Raw genomic sequence first — 21,416 nt, 5'->3', positions numbered from 1 at the left:
CGACCTCAAATCCAGCTTGGTGAACCACCTTGTGCTCCCAAGTTGGTCGAACAAGTCTGCAATGAGTGGGATAGGATACTTGTTCTTGATGGTAAGCTTGTTCAAAGCTCGGTAGTCTATGCATAGCTGCAACAACCTATCATGCTTGCACTGGAATAGAACTAGTGCACCATATGGAGCCTTTGATGGCCTGATGAAGCCAGCATCAACTAACTCTTTGAGCTGCTTCCTCAACTCCTCCAACTCTGGTAGGGACATTCGATAAGGGGCTCTACCTGGTGGCTTGGCCTCAGACACCAGCTCGATCTTGTTGTCCATTTCCCTCTTAGGTGGTAGTTGGCTATGCAACTTTATGGGCATCACATCACTAAAGGTCTTTAGCACCTTTAGCACCTTCAAAGGTGACTCGATCTCTTTTTCCCTTGGTTCTTCATACTTCAGGGCTGCCAAGAAGGTGTCTTCTTCTGTGCTTACCGCCTTGGCAAATTGGATGGCTGACACCACCCACGACCCAACTCCAGACCCTCTCTTCAATGGTACTAGACATTGGCACCGTGCATCAAAGATGCAAATGCAATTGGCAAAAGGCACAAGAAGGGCGTTAATCCAAACAAAAAAATCCAACCCAATCACAAACTCATAGTCGTCAAGGGGTATAACCTCTATGGTCTCTTTACCTTTCCAATCTTCAAGCTGTAACTCCACTCCCTGTGCTACTCCAATGGCTGGAACTTCCTTGGAGTTCACCGTTTTAATGGTACCAGTCCCTTTCTGCACCTTTAGTTCGAGCTTCCAGGCTCCATCGCCTAAAATAAAAAGATATGAGGCACCTGTGTCCACCAGTGCGCCTACCTTCTGACCTGTAACCATCAGATCCGTAAACATCAAGCCCTTTGGCTTGCGGCTCCCTTTACTCTGGACAGCATTGAGCACCAATGACCCAAGCTTTACTGCCCCTGTCTCTGGCTCCTCGTCAGACTCCTTGTCTATAGTAGCTAGCTTGCCCTTTTACGGGCAATTACACGCTATGTGGCTCCCTCCACATAGGTAGCATACTAGTGGCTCTCGGTCCCCCTTTGCTTTTCACTTGCCTGCTGGTGGCTTTCTTTCGCCATCCTTGGTTGAACGGTCTCAATCCCCATCCTTGGACTTTTGGTCACGATCTTTCCACTTGGACTGTTTCTTCCGATCCCTATCATCCCTGCCCTTGCACTTGGGCTTGGAAGACTCGAACTTGTTCAGAGGCTTGAACTCTATCAAGGACTCAGTAGTAATCATGGCTTTAGCCAAGTCATGAACTCTCCTCCATTGTAGCTCATGCTTCACCCATGGCTTCAGCCCTTCCGTGAAAGCAAATAAGGCATCCTTCTCGCCTAGATCCGATATCTGTAGCATTAGTTCAAAAAATTTCTGGACATACTCCCTTATGTCCCCTTACTGGCTCAGCTTGCATAACTTTGCCCGTACCTCATCATCGGCATACTCCAGGTAAAATTGCTCTCTGAACTCTTTTTGGAACTCTGCCCAGGTTCCAATCTTGGCACTCCCACGCCTGACATCATCACACCTGCACCTCCACCATAATAGGGCTACATCAGTGAGATACGTAGCAGCGGTGCTTACCTTTATGGTCTCGTCCTGCATGCCCATGGCCTGGAAGTACTGCTCCATACCCCATAGGTAGTTGTCTACTTCCTTGGCCGCCCTAGTCCCCTTGAACTCCTTAGGCTTGAGGACATCCATTCTGGACTTGGACAGTCCAGCAAGCATGCCATTCCTAATGGCAGTCTTGCAAGCAACGAGCTCACTGGTAGGCTCCTCCATTTGTTGGCGCATGGCCTCCATGCCATCATGCAAGGTCAGCACTTCAGCCTCCAAGGCCTCATTCTTTTGGGTGATCACGTCCATGCCTTTATTGAGAGCAGCTTGTAGCTTACCTTGGTTCTCCTCCCCCATGGAGTCTAGCGATGCAATGTGAGTCTCCACTTCCTTAAGCTTCTCCCCTATGTCGCCCATGGTCACCTCCACCTTGGCCAGCCTACCGTCCATGGTAGACCATATATCTCTTGAACTGGCTTTCCTACCTCTTCCATGCCCCTGTTTTTGTGCCTCTGGTTATTGGTTAGCAACGTCACTTTGGGATGCCATCTCTTTAATCACGATCTAACCTGCACAACACAAACATGCAGAATCGACCTTGTTCTGATACCAACTGTCACAGACTCTGACCTTAGACTCAGAATCCGTGCGGCTTTACTCTTGGAATCTCTTCATTGATGCCTAAGTCAGCCTAAAACATAAGCGTGCAGGCACTAGAACAATGGGAAGGGCTGATTACGTAAGTTAAAGAGAAACATGATAACAAGGCAGAATGCTAGAATATGCTCTGTATTCATTGAAACGGAAGTGTTTGATGGTGTACAAATGAGGGTGGAGCAACCCTTTATTTATAGTTGAGGCTCTAGCTACACTTAATGGCAATATCCCTAGAATAAAGGCTAAAATCATGAGATTACACAGATTACAATCAATCAGGATTTTAACTCTTGATTTTTAGGGTCAACCAAATCTACCAGGAGGCTCCTGCTGATCCTACAAGCTTCCAGAAGCTTCACTTGCCTATCTAGCACCTTGGGCTCTTTTGGATATGGTGCGGGCAGCCTGCATGCTAGGCCTTGGCCTCATGGGCTGGCCTGTAAGCTGGCCGGGCATTCTGACCTTGTCTCCTAGGCCTTGCGCGTAAATACCCGCCAGCGCGCCTGGTGTGCAGGCCTCAACCTCTGCCTCGCGTGCTGGTGCACTTGATGTGCCTGGCATGCCCGCCCAGGGCGTGACACCTGCACCAAGTGCCAACATCTAGTGATGGTGTTTAAGGTGACATCCCACACCAAGGGCCAACATCTGTTGATGGTGTCCAAAGCAACAATGGGCCAACATCTATTAGAATTGGATGCAATTGTCGACACCAGCCAAAGGCCAGATGCTATCAATGGCGTTTGAGACAACAACCCACACCAAGGGCCAGTATGTGTCAATGGTGTTTGAGGCAAGAGCCCGCACTCAGGGCAAGTAGTCCCTAAAACAAATACGAAGGGCATTTGGTTCTTGTTTAGCTGGATGCTCGAGGGAGGGATGTCATCGCCTAGCCAAATCAGTTGAAATGGAGAACACCATTCATCCCTAACCCCAAGGGGTGTGGTATAAAAAAATGATGTGAGAGGAATTTGGTAGGTGTGGGGGTGGAGGGACGAATTGAATCGACAAAGGGCTGAATCTTAATGGATCATGGTAGCAAGGCTTCTCTGTGACTTGCAATACCCCGTTGCGTATTGAAGTCATTTGTAAAGGATTCTAACCATCACTTGGTGGGAATTGAGCTCCAAAGAGGCCCACATGGCTTGTTTACCATGGGAGTAGCACTTACGGTACATCCCTTGAGGGCCATGGGCCCCTACTACTAGTCAAAAATTGAGTGATGGGCACATGCTTCACTTCTAGCTTGGATTATTACTTAGAGGCATTCAGTCATAATCTAGCATATAGTAACTTCATGCCACTAGCTTTTCAACCAAGAACGATGACTAATTATGCAGATCAATAATTCCTTTCATTCTAGGTTGAATTACAATTGTGATGCTTACATCAGTAGGGTAAAACTAACCTGTCTCATGATAGTCTAAACCCAGCTCACATTCTCTATTGATGGCTGAATAATCCAATTGATAGTATTTGAGGCAACACCCATAATAAGAGCCATCTTTTGCCAATGTTGATTAAGGCAAGTGCCCACACTAGGCTTAGATTATTTTGATGCTTATCGAGCATTGTGCCCACATCGAGGACCAGCATGTGCCAATGGTGGTTGAGCCAGGTCCCCCTTATGCCAATAGTGGTTAAGGTAGATGCCCATACCAAAGGCCAGCTTATGATGATAATGCTTGAGGCCTTGGTTGAAGTTTCATTCTAGGCGATGGTGTGCATGTGACGCTTGGGCATGTGCTAAAGCTGCATTTTTTTGCCTAGGGCACCATCACTAGAGCATCACCGAAGAATTTGATCGGTAACATTGGGGCTTCCAGTGATTAGAGGAGGGGGCCAGGGGGTATGCACATATGATGTGCAATGGGTGCTGGTCCTTGGCCCTTATATTGGCCTTTTATCCTCCAAGGAACCTCAACAACTCACACCCTCTTAAAAAGCGTAAAAGCTTTTATAGATTCATAGCCAGTAGCCATTCAAGTGTTTGAAATAGGGATGCTATTTTTAAATGGCCACAAAATCTTCTACACTTTGATTTTTTAGCTAAATGTTTTTGTGGATGCCAATAAAAATACAACGATCACGTATACCAAATTTGGGGCTAAAACCCCTTCTAAAAAAATTTTGAAAAATCTTGAATGAATAAATTTTGAAAATCATGAAAAATTGAAAATGTGTCAACTTTCCATAAAACTCCACATGAAGGCTTAGAGGACCAATACATGAATTTACAAGCCATAAAAATGGCATTGGTAAAGCGAAAATATAAAGATGTGCCTAAACCCGCCTGTTGCCCGATAGGGTGCACATAGTGTGTGGCCCAGGCCTAAGATACATGCACATGGTGCGTGGCCCAGCATATGCCAATGGTGTTCGATGGAACTATTTACACCAAGGGCCAGCATATGCCAATAGTGGTTAAAGCATGTACCGAGACCAAAAGCCAACTTGTCCCATTTATTGTCTTGGCATGTGCATGTGATGCAGTCTACAAGTTGGTCTAGGCTTAAGGGTTGTCTCTGAGTCAAGGAGAAGTTCCAATTCTAACAGGACAAAGTAGAGGCACGTGCATGTGTCATAATTTGCAAGTTGGTCCAAGCCAAAAGGTTTTCTTTGAGTCAAAGAACAGTTCCAATTCTAGCAGGACAAAGTTCGATAGCCATGAAGACAAGGCCTTGAGGTACACTAGATGTCCAGGTCACAAGAAACTAGCCCAAAATAGTGGTATAAGCAGTGATTAAGACTCCAAAGGCTTTATAGGCAGTGATTAAGATTCCAAAGGCTTTATAGGCAGCGATTAAGACTCCAAAGGCTTAGGCCCAGAGTTAAGGTTTTGGTAGAATTAAGCCAAGCCCAAGTGCAGGCACTGGTGAGCATTATATGAATTTACAAGCCATAAAAATGGCATCGGTATGATAGAAATCTAAATATGTGCCTAAACCCAACTACTACCTAGTTGTGGTGTGCATGGTGCATGGTCTGAGCCTAGGATATCCATGCTTGGTGCATGGCCCAGCACGTGCCGATGAGGTTTGAGGGAACTGCAGGCACAAAAGGCCAGGATATGCCAATGGTGGTTGAAGCATATGCCAAAATCAAGTAGCAACTTGTCTCGATGGTGGTTGAAGCATGTGTATGTGTCACAGTCTGCAAGCTGGTCCAAGCCTAGGGCTTTCCTCTAATTCAAAAAGCAGTTCCAATTTTAGTAAGATAAAGTTTGACAACCAGAGGGACCTAGACTTAAGGTGTACTGAAGGTCCAAGTCAAGGGGAACTAACCTAGAATACTAGTATGGTAGTGATCAAGACTCTAGAGACTTAGGCACAAGGTTCAAGTTCTATAAAATTGAGCCAAGGCTAGGTACAAGCACTGGTAATCACTTATATGAATTTACAAGCCATAGAAATGGCATTGGCATGGTAGAAATATGAAGATGTGCCTAAACCCATCTACTGCCCGATCGTAGTATGCATAGTGTGTGGCCAAGGCCTAGTATACCCAATGTGGTGTGTGGCCTAGCATGTGCCAATGATGTTGAGGGAACTGCTCGCACAATGGGCTAGCATATGCCGATGGTGGTCAAAGCATGTGTCGAGACCAAGGGCCAACATGTCTTAATGGTGGTTGAGCCATGTGCATGTGTCACAATCCATAAGCTGGTCCAGGCCCAGAGGTTCTCTCTAAGTCATAGAGCAATTCTAGTTCTAGCAGGAAGGGTCTGACAGCCAATAGGACTCGGCCATGAGGCCTACTAAAGGCCCCGTTCATGGAACTAGCCCAAAACAATGCTATATCCAGTGATTAAGTCTCTAGAGACTCAAGCGTGTTGTTCAAGTTTGGCAAAATTGAGCCAAGCCTAGGTACAGGCACTAGTGAGCTTTACGCAAGCACATAATCAAACCTAAGAATGAGCACCAATGATCGAGGTGTGGGCCACGGTCAGGCCTAAGTGTGGGCCTGAATAGAGTCCTGTGAGGATCAAATTTGTGGGCTTCTAGAAGACCCAATATTGTAGCACAATCTTTGACAAGCCAAAATTATGCTGAGCAGTTGAGTTTTGTAGGCTAACTTAAGCAGACAGAGTCAATTCCCTATCCAATGCCATAAAAAGTTTAGCTTAAGAACGGAACCCATGACACATGCACCAAGCGTTATTTGGTGCTAATGGTGATCAAAGTGCGGACAAGTGCCTTGGTTAGGAAGGTCATGGTACACATGCCATACCAAGTGCCAGCATCTACCAAAGAGGTGTCCAAGGCAAACAACCCATACCAAGTGCTAGCATATGCCAAAGAGGTGTCCGAGGCAACAACCCATACTAAGTGCCAACATCTACCAAAGACGTGTTCGAGGCAACAACCCACTCCAAGGGCTCACTTGGGTCAACAGTGGTCAGGGCAAGTGCCCACACCAAGTGCCAACATCTGGCAATAGTGTCTGAGGTAGCATCTTACACCAATGGGCCAGCATCTATTGATGGTGTTTAAGGCAACAACGGGCCAGCATCTACCAATGATGTTGGATTAGATTGCCTACACCAACCAAGGGCCAGATGCTATCGATGGCAATCGAAGCAATAGCTTCCATAAGGGGTCAGCGTGTGTTTAGTTGTTTAGTTGCACAAGGGCATTTGGTTGTTGTTTACTTGGACACTTAAAGAAGGGATGTCATCACCCAATCGAATTGGTTGGAGTGGAAAACACCATTCATCCTTAACCCTATGGGGGTGCGATATAAAAAAATAAAGTGAAGGGACTTGGTGGATGTAAGAAGGAAGGGATGAATCAAAGTGACAAATGATTGAATCTCAATGGATCATGGCAACAAGGCCACTTTACCACTTATAATACACCATCGCATATTTAAGTCTTTTGTGAAGGATTCTATTCATCGCTTAGTGGGAATTGAGCTCTAAGAAGGCCCACGTGGCTTGTTCACCACGGTGGCTGCACCTACGTCACATGCCCTTAGGGGCCATAGGCCCTTACTATAGGTTGACAATTAGACGATGGGCACATGCATCGCTTCTAGCCCAAATTATGACATAGAGGCATTTAGTCATAATGCAGGGCATGGTTGCTTCGTGCCACTAGCTTTTTAACCAAGGGCGATGACCAATCGTGCGAATCAACTGTTCTTCTCATACTAAGTTGAATTATTATTGTGACACTACCATTAGTAGGATAAAACTAACCTGTCTAATGATGATCTAAACCTAGTTCACATTCCCTATTAGTGGGTGATCAATCCAACTCTTGGTGAATTTTACTTCACAATGGTAGGAAGAGTCGACATCGAAGGATCAAAACGTAACATTATTATAAATGCTTTGCTGCCATATGCTAGTTATCCCTATGGTAACTTTTCACCTCTAGCTTTAAATTTTGAAGGTCTAAAAGATCTGTAGGCCATGCTTTAACGGTTCTTATTCATACCTGAAATCAAAATCAAACAAGCTTTTACCTTTTTTGTTCCACATGAGATTTCTATTCTTGTTGATCTCATCTTAGAACACTTGCATTATCTTTTAACAGATATGCCGCCCCAACCAAACTCTTCACTTGACATTGTTTTCTGCCTAGATCAACTGACTGAGGCTGACCTTGAGTCCAAAAGAAAGAGAAATGCCCCACTTGCAATTCATGGAATAAGTAAAATAACCTTAAAAGTAGTGTTACTTCAATTTTGCACCAGGGCTCCCACTTATCCTACACCTCTCTAGTCATTTCACAAAGTTATACCAGAGTCAAGTTCAAAAAGGCCTTCTTTCCCCACTGATTCTACCAAGCTCATTCCCTTGGCTTTGGCTTTGTTGGATAGTAGATAAAGACTATGGGAATCTCATTAATCCATTCATGGGCATCACTGATTGTTTGATAGTAGTCATAAGGCATTTGGCTAGCTTAAGAGAGTCATAGTTACTCTAGCCATTTACCCCTACTTGGCTAAATTTCTTCACATTGACGTTTAGAACACTGTGCAAAAATCACATTGTGTGACCATCCGCAAGGACCATTGCAATGCTTTGTTTTAATTAAACAATTAGATTTCCCTTGTCCATACTAGTTTTGAGCTGATTGTTCCTCACCCAATGAAGGCCTTTGAGAGAGCCATTTCTAGTCCATCCCCTGGTTGGCACACGGTGACCTGTTCTCATCATGAGAGCAATTCAAGTAGTGCACTAGCAGTCAATGGGTTCAAGACTGGGACCCTATGCCCAATCCTCAGAGCCAATCCTTTTCTCAAGGTTACAGATCCATTTTGTCATTTCCCTTACCTATATTGTTCCATTGACCAAAAGCTATTCACCTTGCAGACCTAATGAAGTTATAAGTACAGTTGGGCATTAGTGGCACTTGGACCTCCAAATTTTCAAGGGCCACCAAGGGTGCACCAAAAACCACATGATGTGTGGTGCTTTTCAAGCCACTAGATCCTACCTTTGACTAAGATATTTCTAGGATGGGTAGGCTATTAAATAGAAAAAATAACTCTTCTCGAGGTCCCTAGCGATGTCTCCAAACTGCCTAATGTTTTCATCAGCCACCCCATCTTGGTTCAAAAATTTTACCCTAATTAGGTTTCGAAGCTTACATTGGATGTGCTATCGAATAGGCTTTTCGCGTCTCTTTGGTTTGACTAATCCATCTGCAAGTGCTATTGACATGGAACCTTTCTCCTTTTTGGCCTTCAAAGTTCATATTTGAATATTTGCTTCTACCACTAAGATCTGCACTAATGGTTGCCTCATCGGAGTCATGCCTCGGGTTTTGTGCTGACCGTCATGCCATCCACTTTCGAGGCTAGTTGATTTGGTAGGTGAGTTGTTACACACTTTTTAGTGGATTTCAACTTCCATGACCATCGTCTTGCTATCTTAATTGACCAACACCCTTTATAAGTTCTAGGTTAGCGTGCAGCTAGGCACCGTAACCCAGCTTTCAGTTCATCCTGCATTACCAATTCTACTTACCAAAAATAGCCCACTTGGAGCTTTCGATTCTATGGCATGGCTCAATAAAGAAGTCACATCATCCTACCTATTTAAAGTTTGAGAATAGGTCAAAGGCATTGCGCTTCCAATGCCTTTAATCATTGGCTTTACCCGATAGAACTCGCTAAGGCCTCCAGGTATCCTATGGGAAACTTTGGAGGGAACCAGCTATTAGATGGTCCAATTAGTCTTTCACCCCTATATCCAAGTCAAATGAATGATTTTCACATCAATATCATTGCGGGCCTCTACCAAAGTTTCCTTTGGCTTCACCTCACTTAGGCATAGTTCACCATCTTTTTGGGTCCTAACAGGCATGCTCACACTCGAACCTTTTTCAAAAGATCAAGGTCGATTGGTGGTGCACCCACAAGAGATCCTACCAATCAGCTTTCTTGCACCATATAGGTTATCTAGATCGTTGACTCATGCACATGTTAGGCTCATTGGTTTATGTTTCAAGATGGGCCCAATGGGGAGCCCACAGACTAATGCTAGGAGCACACTAATGCCAAGGCATGCCAAGATGATGTGTGTTGTATTCCATGATCATCATGATCACATCATTGTGGGCATATCAAAAGCCTAGGCTTGGACCATCATTGCAACTTGCGTTGTTCCATGCCTCGAGCTGATTGGCTAACCATTTCTCACCATTTCACATCTGATCGAGGTGCATCATTGACCCCCATCCACTTCCCTTCTGACAATTTCAAACTCTCTTTGACTCTTTTTCCAAAGTCCTTTTCATCTTTCCCTTATTATACTTGTTCACTATCATGCTCTTGCTTTTATTCAGCCTTGGATGAAATTTATTACTTAAATAAGGCTGAATTCCCAAACAACCCAACTCATAGGTAGTGCCTTATGGTGCATGCAACAAGTCCAAGCACAACAAGGCTCTCACCCTCTCTGGCACCCCTTTCCAAGGGATTAGGGCTCGATTCACCATTAGGGCCACTTCTCCATACTACAATTAGGAAGCTGAAGGTGACAGATTCTCAAGCTAGACCCAACATACACGTTCTTGGTGTGTGGCCTAACATGAGTCGATGGTGGTCAAAGCATGTGCCAAGACTAATGGCCAACATGTCCTAATGAAGTCAAGGCATGTACATGTGTCACAGTTTGTAAGCTGGTCTAGGCCTAAGGGTTCTCTCTGAGTCGACTAGCAATTCTAGTTCTTGTAAGACAAAGTCTAACCTCAATGGGGACTAGGCCTTAAGGCGTACTGGAGGTCTAGGTCATGGGGAAGTAGTCCAGAATAGTGTAAAAGCAGTGATCATGACTCCAAAGGCTCAATCTTGGCGTTCACAATTGACAAAATTGAGCCATATCGAAGTGCAAGCACTAGTGAGCATTATATGAATTTACAAAACATAAGAGTAGCATTGGCATGGCAAAAATATGAAAATGTGCTTGAACCCACCACTGTCCGATCACAGTGCTCATAGTGTGTGACCCAACAAAAGTTGATGGTGTTCAAGGGAACTATCCGCATAAAGGGCCACCATATGCCTATGTTGGTCGAAGCATGTGCTAATACCAATGCTTAATAAGTTCCAATGGTAGTTAAGGCATGTGCATGTGTCACAGTCACCAAGCTAGTCTAGGCCTAGAAGTTCTCTTTGAGTCAAGGAGTAGTTCCAGTTCTAGCAAAACAAAGTCTAACAACTAAGGGGACGAGGCTCTGAGGCATAATAGAGGTCCAAGTCATAGAAACTAGCCCAAAATAGTGGTACAAGCAATGATCAAGACTCTAGCAACTCAAACACAGTGTTTAGGTTTGGCAAAATTGAGCTAGGCCCAAGTGCAAGCGATGGTGAGTGTTATATCAATTTACAAGCCATAAATGGCATGGACATGGCAAAAATGTGAAGATGTGCCTGAAACAACCTGTTGCCCGATCATGTTGCACATAGTGCATGTTCAGGCCTAAGATATTCGTACGTAGTGTGCTACCCAGCATGTGCCAATGGTGTTTGAGGGAACTATCCACACAAAGGGCTAGCATGTGCCGATGGTGGTCAAAGCATGTACCAAGACCAAAGGCCAACATGTCCTCATAGGGGTCAAGGCATGTGCTTATGACATAATCCATAAGCTAGTCTAGGCCTAAGCGTTCTCTTCAAGCTGAGTAGCAGTTCCAATTCTAGTGGGATAGAGTCTGACAACCAAGGGGACCAGGCATTGTGGCATACTAAAAGTCCAAGTCACAAAGTACTAGCCCCAACCATAGTACGAGTAGTGATCAAGACTCTAGAGGCTTAAGCCTAGTGTTCACATTCGGTAGAATTAAGCTAGGCCCTGGTCCAGGTGCTAGTGAGTGTTATATGAATTTACAAGCTATAAAAATGGCATTGGCATTACAGAAATAGGAGGATGTACTTGAACGCACCTACTACTCGATTTTAGTATTCATGGTGCATAGCCTAAGCCCAAGATACTAGTGCTTGGTGCATGGCCAAGCATGTATTGATGGTGTTCAAGGGAACTACCCACACAAAGGACCAGCATGTGTGGATGGTGGTTGAAGCATGTGTTGAGGCCAAGGTCCAACATGTCATGATGGTGATCAAGGCATGTGCATGTGTCATGATTCGAAAGCTAGTCTAGGCCTTGTGAATCATTCTAAGTCAAAGAGTACTTGTAATTCTAATGGGATAAAATTTGACAACTAGGGCAACCAGGCCTTGAGGCATGCTGGAGGTCCAGGTCACGGGAAACTAGCCCAAAATAATGGTACAAGCAGTGATCAAGACTCCAACAACTTAGGTACAATGTTCAAGTTCAGTAGAATTAAGCCAAGCCTTGGTGAGAATGCTAGTGAACATTATATGAATTTACATGCCATAAAAATGGCATTGGCATGATAGAAATATGAAGATGTGCTTGAACCCACCTGCTACTTATCGTGGCATGCATGGTGCTGGCACAAGCTTACAATACTCGTGCCTAGTGCATGGCCTTGTATATGCTAATGGTGTTGAAGGGAACTGCCTGCACAAAGGGCCAACATGTGCTAATGGTTGTCAAAGCATGTGCTAATGGTAGTTAAAGCATTTTTTGAGACCAATGGCCAACATGTCCTAATGGTGGTTGAGGGATGTGTATGAGTCATGGTCCATAAGTTGGTCTAGTCCCAGGGGTTCTCTCTAAATCAAGGAACAATTCTAGTTCTAGCAAGACAGGGTCTAACTGCTAGGTGGACCATGCCTTGAGGCCTACTAGAGTCACAGGTCATAGGGAACTAGCATAGAATAGTGGTATGGGTGGTGATCAAGACTCTAGAGGCTCAGGCATAGTGTTCAGGTTCAGCATAATTGAGCGAGGCCTAAGTGCAGGTGTTGGTAAGCATTTACATGAATTTACAAGCAATAAAAATGACATTGGCATGATAGAAATATGAAGTTGTGCCTGAACCTACCTATTGCCCAGTTGTGGTGCACATGGTGGGTAGCTTGAGCCTAGGATACCTGCTCATGGTGTGTAACCTAGCATGTGCCACTAGTGTTCGAGTGAACTGCCCACACAATAGGCTAGTATAGGCAAATGGTGGTCAAAGCATATGCCAAGAGCAAAGGCCAACATGCCCCAATTATGGTCGAGGCATGTGCATGTGTCATAGTCTGCAAGCTAGCCCAAGCCCAGGGCTTCTCTCCAACTCAAAGAACAATTCTAGTTCTTGTAGGACATGGTCTGATAGACAAAGGGACCAAGCCATAAGGCCTATTAAAGGCCTAGGTCATGGGGAGCTAGCCTAGACCAGTGGTATGGGCTATGATCAAGACTCTAAAGACTCAGGCATGGTGTTCAAGTTTGGAGGAATTAAACCAAGCCTAGGTGTAGGCACTAGTGAGGGATACACGAGCACATAATTAGACTAAGGAGCAAACACATAGTCAGACTTAGGTGCAGGCATTGATTGTTAAGGTACGAGTGCATGCTTAGACATTGGTGTGGGTATGCCTGAATATAGCCTTGAGAGGATCAGATTTGTGGGCTTCTAGAAGGCCCAGTACTATTGCACAATCTCTGACAAGCTAGAATTATGCTAAGCACTTGAGTTTCATAAGCTGACTTAGGTAGACAGATCCAATTCCCTATCAAAGGTTGCACAGAATTTGGCTTAAGACCGAAACCCATGACACCTGCATCGAACGTCATTTGGTGCTGATGGCTATTGAGGGGTAGACAAATGCCTTAAGTGGGAGGGTCGCAGCACACTTGCTGCACCAAGTGCTAATGTCATGGGTCGATAGCTTAAGCCTAGCTACCATGCAGTCTTAGGCAACAACTACCATCCACATGCCTAAGTTAGCATTTAAACCAACTCTGTGCCATGCACTATTCAATTGTGTCATGCACTTGTGCTGGAACTCGACTAACCTCTTATGAGTTTAGAAGAAAGCTAGGAAGGAAATGGTTAAGGCAGGAGTAGTTTATTTACTTGATGGGGCATGTACACTTACTCTTGGAACACAGTCCCTATGTGTTCTTTATAAAGGCTCTCAAGGCCTAAGTCCCTAATGCTTTACACTATTGCTTCCCTTACTTGTTGCAACTTATTGCTTATGTATGAATGAGGGGGAGGCTCTACTATTTATTCTTGAGACCTCTTGGTACTTATGGTTGCAATTAATCCAAGTGTATGGCCATTAAAGGCCTTTTGGATAGTTCAAGGGTGCCCAGGCTCTAACAAAGTCGGTTAAGACCTTTCTAGATTTCTGCTAGTTTCAAGCTCCCTACTAAGCCAGGGGTCTTGAAGAGTTGGGGCACTTTTGTTGAGTGCCCACACCTAGTAGGTTCTAAACCCTTCTCCATTTGGGCACCACTTTGCCAGCAACTAGGGTCCTCTAAAGGCTTCTTCATCTGTGCGCTACAATGCCCATCACTATACTTGTGCCTAGCCTTTTTAGAACCTCAATCCTCGTGCTCCTGGCCTACCTCTTAGCTTTTTTAAAGTCTTCTATGCATGATCACTTGGCCTACCTCCAAGCTTCTCTAGACCCTTCCATGCCCATGTGCCTGGCTTGGCTCTAAGTAGTTTTGAGCCTTTTTGTGCCTGACCACCCGTACAATGTCCTAGGGCTTTCTAAAACCTTTCAATAAGTAGTCCACTTCCCTGGCACCTTGTAGTTCCCTTTAAGTGTACTCTTGCACTTGGCCTTGGCCATGGCCCACACACTTGGGTAAAGTACATGCCTTTAAGGCCTTGGTTCTGATCTTTTTTTATCCATTACCTGTACCATCTCGAGCAAGTCTTGTCATATGACCCTTTTGGTCTCAAACTCATACACGGTCTATGACATTCTCCCCCACTAGTTCTGGCAGTGCCTTGTTGCTAGGGGAATGTCGATCGTTCATCACAAGTGCACATTGGATTGATGATCGTCCCTCATCTTGGTGGTTTGTGGCATGCTTTAGTGACCATCTTTTTCTCTTACCTTGAGACCAATGTGTCTGCTACCAAACTGATTTCCTTTTAAGAGTTACCTACTGCACACTCTAATGAGAAGGATCTAGCTGATCTCTTTGGTTTGGTTGGTGGCTCTTCATGGCCACACCTCTTTGATCTTGTTGGCTTAACTAGTGGCTCTACATGGCCACATCATTATCGCCTTCATTAGAAGATTGAGAGGTCCACTCATCTTGGCTCAACCAAGTAGCACCTAGCCTTAACATTCTTGTAGAGTCTTCAAGGTGCTGATGATTATCGCTATTCTTGCCATTGTACTCCTCATAATTCTTCACAATGGCTACAAGCTTCTTCTATTTTAGGCAATCCCTAGGCCTATGATATCTCAAACATAAGAAGCAACTAAAGGTAATGTCTTTCTTATTTATCCATTCTAGGCTTCTCGACCCTCGCCTTGTGATGTTAGAGCTTCTTCCTAACCTCATCCTCTAATGAAGAGTGGTTACTATCATAACCTCTTCCCCACTTAAGCCGCTATCCCTAGGCTAGGGAGACATAGTGCGCTCAACTCGACCAACGATTTAGCAATCACACTTACCTAACTCAAGTCTTAACCCTTTACCATTTCAACTAGATTCTTGCCCATGGCTTCAACCCGTCAAGAAAGTACAACAAGGCTTCCTACTTGCCCATGCTGGGAACTATAAGTAATAGTTTTGAGAACTCTTAACAATAGTCTCACACTTTTCCCTTTTTAATGAGCTAGTGAAGCTTCGATTGAGCTTTTCTTCTACATATTTTGGCTTAAACTATCTCATTAGTTCCCTCACAAATTGATCCTATGTGATGATTGTAGTCTCCCTTTGTTGCATGCTATCTCACCTTCAATACTACCATAACAGGGCCATATTGGTGAAGTACATGGCAGCGATGGCTACCTTGGCTTCTTCCATTGTACTAGCCACTCAAAAATACTGCTCTATGTCCTACATGAAGTTGTCAACTTCTTTGGCAAAGTGGCTTCCTATGAATGGCTTTGGTTTCAGTACCTTCACCCTCAGTCCCTAACCCTATTTACAATTATGGTAGCTTGGAACGTAGCAAACTCCTACTTGAATTGCTTTAGCTCTTCCCGCAAGGCTAAAACTTGAGCCACTAGAGCCTTGTTGTGTTGCATGAGCACTTCCATCTCTCAAGTCCAGGCACTACGCATCTTTTCTTTGAGCTCTTCATGCACTGAGTCCAACTCTTAGGTGCAATCCTTGACGTCCTCAAATCGATACCTCAAATCTCCCATGGCTAACTCACATTTTGCAAACCAAGAGTCCATGGATGACAACAGATCCTTTGAACTATCATTTCTCCCTATGCCTGTGGGTGGGTGGCCCTCTTACACGTCACTCATGCACTCTGCCTGAAGGTTACTAGCCATGCTTTTGCACACTTACCACAATCACAAAGCTTGAACTAAGGATTTCCCCATAATTTTCTTAGGAGCACTCAAGCATCTTTATGCCCTACTCTTGGCACCGAGAACCAACAATCGTCTACATAACACTTCCTACTGCAAGTCAATAGCATAACTGGCACACTAGCATGCAAATCGCATGCTTCGTCAAACTAATGCCAACATCGATTATCACCAAGGTTCGAAGCCTACCATAGTCAGAACTTGCTCTAATACCAACTCCGATTGGAATTGGATTTGATACCAATTATCATAGGCTAGGAGCTTAAGCCTAGTTATCATGCGGCCTTAGGCAAGAAACTACAATCCATATGCTTAAGTTAGCCTTTAAACAGACTCTATGTCATGCACTAACTGATTGTATCATGCACTTGTGCTAGAACTCGACTAACCTACCAGGAGTTTAGGAGAAAGCTAGGAGGGAAATGGTTAAGGCAAGAGTAGTTTATTTACTTAATGGGGTATGTACACTTGCTCTTGGAATGCAGTCCCTATGTGTTCTCTACAAAGGCTCTCAAGGCCTAAGTCCCTAATGCTTTACACTCTTGCTTCCCTTACTTATTATCATTTGTTATTTGAGCCCTTATTATCATTTGTTATTTGAGCCCCCTTGGTACTTATGGCTACAATGAATCCAAGTATATGGCCATTAAGGGCTTTCTACTTCTAGGGTGCCCAAGCTCCAACAAGCTCAATTAAGACCTCTTTAGATTTTTGCTGGTTTTAGGCTCCTTGTCGAGCCTTAGGCCTTGAAGAGCTTAGGCACTTCCACTAAGTGCCTAAGCCTAGTAGGTTTTAGAGCCTTCTCCATTTTGGTGCCACTCTACCCACAACTAGGGTCTTCTAAAGGCTTCTTTGTCTGAGTGCAATAGTGCCCATCATTGTGCCTGGACCTGGCCTTTTTGGAACCTTTAATGCCCCTACACCTAGCCTACCTGTAGGCTTCTTTAGACTCTTCTACATCAACATGCCTACCTACCTCTAGGTTTTTATAGACCCATTCATGCCTTTGTGCCTAGCCTATCTGCAAGTTATTCTAGGCCTTTCTACGCCTAACTACCCACACCACATCCTAGGGCTTTCCAGAACATTCCAACGAGCTGTCCTCATCCTTGGCACCATATAGCTCACCTTAGCTATACTCTTACACTCCAACCTTAGCCTTGTCCTAGACACTTAGGTAAAGCGTTTGCCTTGAAGGATTCAATTTTCATCTTTCATGGTCTATTGCCCATACCATCTCAAGCAAGTCTCTTCACATGACCTTTTTGGTCTCAAACTCATGCACAATCTATGACACAAGCATCTACTAAAGAGGTGTTTGAGGTAACAACCCACCTCAAGGGCCTACTTGTGCCAATGGTGGTTGAGGCAAGTGCCTACACCAAATGTCAGCATCTAGCAATGGTGTTCGAGGCAGCATCCTACACCAAGGGGCCAACATTTGCTAATGGTGTCTAAGGCAACAATGGGCCAGCATCTATCAATGGTGTTGGATGTGATTGCCTGCACCAACCAAGGCCTGATGCTGTCGATGGCATTTGAGGCAATAGCATACACTAAAGGCCGGCGTGTGTCGATAGGGTTCGAGGCAAGTGCCCGTACTAAGAAAAAGCCCATCCCTATAACAAATACTAAGGACATTTGTTTGTCGTTTAGTTAAGGGCTCAAGGGAGGGATGTCATCGCTTGATCGAATTGGTTACAATGGAGAACACCATTCATCCTCAACCTTAGGGTGTGTAGTGTAAAAAAATAAAGTGAGAGGACTTCAGTGAGTGTTCGGGGGAAGGATGAATTGAAGCGATAAAAGGCTTAATGTCAGTCAATTATGGCAGCAATGTCACTCTACCACTTATAATACCCGATTGTGTATTTAAGTCATTTGCCAAGGATTTTAACCCCTGCTCAATAGGAATTGAGCTCCAACGAAGCCCGTATGCTTGTCTGCCATAAGGGCTGCACCTGTGACACATGTCCTTGTCCATCACGAGGGCTGCACCTATGACACATGCCCTTAGAGGCGATGGGCCCCAATTATGGTTAGCAATCAGGCAATAAGCATATGCATTACTTCTAGCCTAGATTTTGACTTAGAGGCATTCTGTCATAATCCAACATATGGTAGCTTCATGCATTAGCTTTTCAGCCAAGCGCAATGACCAATTATGCGAATCAATGGTTCCTCTAATACTAGGTTGAATTACTATTATGATGCTACTATTAGTAAGGTAAAACTAACCTATCACACGATGGTTTAAACCCAGCTTATGTTCCCTATTAGTGGATGAATAATCCAACACTTGGTGAATTCTGCTGCATAAAGATAGGAAGAGCCAACATCAACGGACCAAAAGCAACATCACTATGAACACTTGGTTGCCACAAGCCAGTTATTCTTGTGGTAACTTTTGTGACACCTCTAGCTTCAAATTCTAGAGGTCCGAAAAATCAATAGGCCATGCTTTCACGGTTCATATTTGTACTAGAAATCAAAATCAAACCAGCTTTTATCCTTTTATTCCACATGAGATTTCCATTCTCGTTAAGCTCATCTTAGGACATCTACATTATCTTTTAACAGATATGCTATGCCAGCCAAACTCCTTACCCAACAATGTCTTTTACCCAGAACAATCAATTGAGGCCTACCTTAGGTCTAAAAAAAAAGGCCATGCCCTACCTTCAATTCATGGAATAAATAAAATAACATTAAAAGTAGTGGTATTTCAATTTCACCCAAGTGCTCTCACTTATCCTACACCTTTCAAGTCATTTCACAAAGTTGGACTAAAGTCAAGCTCAATAGGGTCTGCTTTCCCCACTGATTTTGTCAAGCCCATACTTTTGGTTGTGGTTTCGTTGGATAGTAGATAGGGATATTGAGAATCTCATTAGTCCATTCATACTCATCATTAGTTAGATGATGAGGCATTTGGCAACTTTAAGGGAGCCATAGTTACTCTTGCCATTTACCTACGCTTGGTTGAATTTTTTCACTTTAACATTCAAAGCATTGGTCAGAAATCACATTACATGACCATCCGCAAGACCATTGCAATGCTTTGTTTTAATTAAACAATCAGATTCCCTTGTTTATATCGATTTTGAGTCAATTATTTGTCATATGGGGAAGGCCCTTAATGAAGCCATTCCCAGTCCGTCCCTTAGCCAACATATGGTGACTCACTCTCATCCTAGGAGTAGCTTAAGCAATGCATCGATAGCCAATGAGTTCGAGACTACGACCCCCATGCCTAGCCCTCAAAGCCAATCTTTTCTTCTGAGGTTACAGATTCATTTTCTTAACTTTCCTTGCCTATATTTTTCCATCAACCAGAGGCTGTTCAACTTGGAGACTTGATGCAGTTATGAGTATGACTAGGCACAAACGGCACTTAAATCTCTAGATTTTCAGGGGTAATCAGGGGCTCATTGAACACCATGTGACATGTGGTGCTCTTTCGACTATTGGACCCTATCTCTAACTGAGCTATTTCCACGGTAGGCAGGCCTTACATAGAAAAGATAACTCTTCCTATGGCTCCTACCGAAGTCTCTAAAATCCTTAACATTGTCATTAGCCACTGCATCTTGGTTCAAGAATTTTAACCCAGTTCCTTTTCGAAGCTCATGATAGACGCACTATCGAATGAGCTTGCCTCGTCTTTTAGTATCGGCTAACCCATGTATAAGTGCTATTCATATGGAACCTTTCCCTTTTTCAACCTTCAAAGTTCTCATGAACACTTGCTACACCACTAAGATCTGTATTAACGGCTACTCTGCCTAGGCTTAGGTTTTAGGTTTTGTAGTGACTGTCATGCCTTCCTACTCATCGAGGCCTAGCCCTTGCCCCAATGGTCGGGTATAGGTTGCGCTCTTAAGTGCCATCCATTTTTTGGGCTAGTTGATTTGTCAGGTGAGTTGTTACACACTACTTAGCAAATTTAGACTTCCATGACCACTGTCCTACTGTCTTAATCGACCAACACCTTTTATGGGTTCTAGGTTAGCATATTGTTAGGGATCATAGCCCCACTTTTAGATCATCTTACATCGTCAATTTTGCTTACCAAAAATGGCACACTTGAAACTCTCGATTCCTTAGTGTGGCTTAATGAAGTAGCCATGCCATCCTAGCAATTTAAAGTTTGAGAATAGGATGATGACATTACGGTACCGATGCCTCTAATCATTGGCTTTACTTGATAGAACTCACTAAGGGCTCTAGCTATCTTGAGGGAAACTTCAGAGGAAACCAACTACTAGATAGTTCGACTAGTCTTTTGCCTCTATACCTAGTTAGACGAATGATTTGCACATCAGTATCACTATGGGCCTCCACCAAAGTTTCCTCTGGCTATGCCCCACTCAAGCATAGTTCACCATCTTTCAGGTCCTAACAAGCATGCTCACACTCAAACCTTTCTCAAAATATCAAGGTCGATCAGTGGTTCACCCATAAGGGATCCTACTAATTAGCTTTATTCTACCTTATACATTTTTTTACCCATTCTCTTACACATATGTTAGACTTCTTAGTCTTATTTCAAGATGAGCCCAATAGGGAACCCGTAGGCTGATGCCAAGAGCATGCCAAGATGGTACGTGCTGCATTCCATAATCACAATGATGACATCTCTATAGGTATATCAAAAGCCCAAGCTTGGGTCATATCCGTTGATCCATGCCTCAAGTTGATCGACGGATCGACTATCACCATTCCACATCCCATTAGGGTGTATTGTTGGCCCCCATCTGCTTCCCTCTTGATAATTTCATGTACTCTCTGACTCTCTTTTCAAAGTTTTTTTCATCTTTCCCTCGTAATACTTGTTCATTATTGGTCTTTCGCCCATATTCAACCTTGGATGGAATTTACCAACTGATTAGGGCTATATTTCCATACAACCCAACTCGTAGACAGTATGTAATGGTACGACAAGTTCCAGGCACAATGGGACTCCCTTTCTAGGGGACTTGGGCTCGATCCACCACTAAGGATGCTTTTCCAGACTATAATTTGAATGCTGTGGGTGCCCAATTCTCAAGCTTGGCTTTTTCTGGTTCACTCATCATTACTAGGGGAATCTTGGTAAGTTTCTTTTCCTCTACTTACTGATATGCTTAAGCTCAATGGGTGATCTTACCTGACCTAGGTTCATGATATAAGCATCGATCGAGTGCAATGGGTGGTCTAATGGGGTCCGAATGGACAATGAGCATGCGTCACTAAAGACGAGGCATGTTGGGAGCTTTACCACAAACAGTCAT

At 44.1% G+C, this 21,416-nt stretch overlaps 1 non-coding gene and 2 pseudogenes across 1 annotated transcript; 1 reads left to right on the top strand and 2 right to left on the bottom strand.

The window, feature by feature from the left end:
* Positions 1 to 7,038: 7,038 nt before the first annotated feature.
* Positions 7,039 to 10,311, bottom strand: LOC149516087 (25S ribosomal RNA; annotated as a pseudogene).
* Positions 10,312 to 17,433: 7,122 nt separating this feature from the next.
* LOC149516086 (uncharacterized) lies at positions 17,434 to 19,213 on the top strand (annotated as a pseudogene).
* LOC149516085 (25S ribosomal RNA) lies at positions 17,933 to 21,306 on the bottom strand. Its single transcript, XR_016346722.1, has one exon. It is a non-coding gene; the product is annotated as a 25S ribosomal RNA (ribosomal RNA).
* Between the last annotated feature and the right edge of the window lie 110 nt (positions 21,307 to 21,416).

Source organism: Durio zibethinus, chromosome 11, assembly GCF_047325235.1.
Source record: "Durio zibethinus cultivar Kanyao isolate XHJ-2024 chromosome 11, ASM4732523v1, whole genome shotgun sequence".
Taxonomy (NCBI): domain Eukaryota; kingdom Viridiplantae; phylum Streptophyta; class Magnoliopsida; order Malvales; family Malvaceae; genus Durio; species Durio zibethinus.
The sequence above is the reverse complement of the archived record's forward strand: the minus strand, read 5'-3'. Positions and strand labels throughout refer to the sequence as shown.